The sequence below is a fragment of the Otolemur garnettii genome, unplaced genomic scaffold (genome assembly GCF_000181295.1).
Source record: "Otolemur garnettii isolate 467f Iridium unplaced genomic scaffold, OtoGar3 scaffold00061, whole genome shotgun sequence".
NCBI lineage: Eukaryota > Metazoa > Chordata > Mammalia > Primates > Galagidae > Otolemur > Otolemur garnettii.
Window position 1 is genome coordinate 4,575,890 of NW_003852456.1, and position 2,219 is coordinate 4,578,108.

Genomic DNA, 2,219 nt, shown 5'->3' on the forward strand with positions numbered 1-2,219 from the left:
GAACGGACTCTTGACTGGTAAGAGGAAATTATAAATGAATGTTTGCCAAGAGATGTTTGATTTAGAATCAAGAAGCTAGCTATATTCTAACTTCTCAATTAGCATCTTGAGAGAAACAATACAAGATGGAAAGTGTGTGTTCAAATCAGAGTAGACAACGTGTGAGGATAGATTTTTTGTTATTTGCTTTCATCCTTTAAGGTGATTAAAATTGTCTTAAACCCTCAGTGTCTTTATGTGATGAATGTGTCCTATGCTCCCCACCAAGTTCCAATTTTATCTTGAAATAAACCACAGTGAGCGTAACAATAAGACGCAGAGTCTTTCTATGTAAATTGATTAGCTTAACACCACAGGAAAGGAGTGGATGCAAACAAAATTTAAATAGGACAATGAGAACAGACAAGTATCATTCAAAGAAAGTTGCTGGCTCCTGCTTAAAAATGATAAAACCCTGTTCTGCCGATGCCACACAATTGCCTTCTGTGAAAATACAATTGATACATGTTTGGTAGCATAGTCCAGAGAAGAACTTGAAACTGTGCTTAGACAATATTTGATATTTGATAAAGCAGTTTGGAGAAGACAACGGTATGGATTATTTACCATTCAGCAGAATGACAGTATAGATGTATAGAACTCCATTATTTTCACCTTTCCCCATCCTATCACTATAGACAAATATGAAGAAAATTCATTACTTTATAAAAGGCACATAACCCACAAGAGGAAGAGACTTCTAGCAGATTAGAGCAGTTTGTAACACACCATGAAATAAGCTGGCAAAAAATACACTGAAATCTGTTGACTGTCAAATTGAGCTTATTATAATAAAAAACTATCAGCAAGGTGTATAGTAGGACTGTGTCTCAAAAAAAAATTATAATAAAGTTGTGGTTGAAAAGTATTTAAGTCTTTTTAATCATCAAAATTAAGAACATTTTTTGGGTCTCCCCATTTTAATATTAGAATAATATATGAAGAAAACAATGGTGGCTTCTATAAAATTTTGTTCCCAAAATTCTTTCAAGTGGTCTTTGCATGTTTCAAAGATAAGACCAGATGACTGAAATACTAGATTGTTTGAAAAGTGTTAGTGCTACTTATTTATTCATTTTTTTTTTGTTTGGCAAATACGATTATGTTTATATTATGTGCCAGACACTATTTTAGGTTTTGGGGATGTAAAGAGAGGCAACACCAGACACCGCCTTTGTCCTCATGTAACCAAGACAGATATTAACCAGACGGTCACACAGAGACAGCTGGATTTGTGTAACGACCATGTTTCTGCACAGCAGTCGTGTTGCAGGACCCTGGTGCCGACAGACACGGGAGGCCCAGTGAAGGCTGGAGAAGGAAGTGGCATCTCCAACAGATCTGGAAGCTGGTAGGACGTCCCCAGGCCTGCTGGAGCAAGAGTGAGGAGTGGGGCGGAGAAGCATCCAGACTAAGCGGAGGGCGCGTACAAGGCCTGTGATTGATGGGAGAGGGTGAGTTTGAGGATCTTAGAGATAGCCCGTTTCCAGGAGCTCTGAGCCATTGTCTGGGTGGGACAGCAGGACAATGGCCTGCCAAGGAGGGGCCAGACTGGGCAGTGTGCAGTGGAGGAAGCCACAAATTTTAATTTTCACCCTGAGACCCATGGAAATCTTTGAAGGGACTCAAGCAGGGGACATCATGGTCCCATCTGTGTCTTAAGAGTATTGCTCTGACTACAGATGGAAAAAGTGACAAGGAACAACACTGGGAACTGTGGCAACCACCACAGTGCTGATAAGAGAGCCACTAGAATGAGAGGAGCCCCAGGACAAAGAACATGAAAAAGGTTCAAGTGCAATTTAGGGGTGAGATTAACTGATAGTGCTGTACGCTCACCAAATGGGCAGACTTTTCAGAGCTCTGTTAGTTCTAAGGGTAGTGAGTTCCAGAATTCATGTTTTCATCAATTCTGAAGTTTCAAAAACTAACATTGTTTACCTGTCCTGATGATAAATTCTAAGTCTTAAAATGGGAAGTGAGAGTAAAAATGCTATTAATTTTGCTGATTAAAATAGCACGGCTGGGCGCAGTGTCTCACATGTGTGATCCCAGCTCTCCCGGAGGCCAAGGCAGGAAGATCCCTTGAGCTTGGGAGTTTGAAACCAGCCTGAGCAAGAGCAAGACCCTGTCTCTACTAAAAATGGAAAAATTAGGCTGGTGCAGTGGCTCATGCCTAT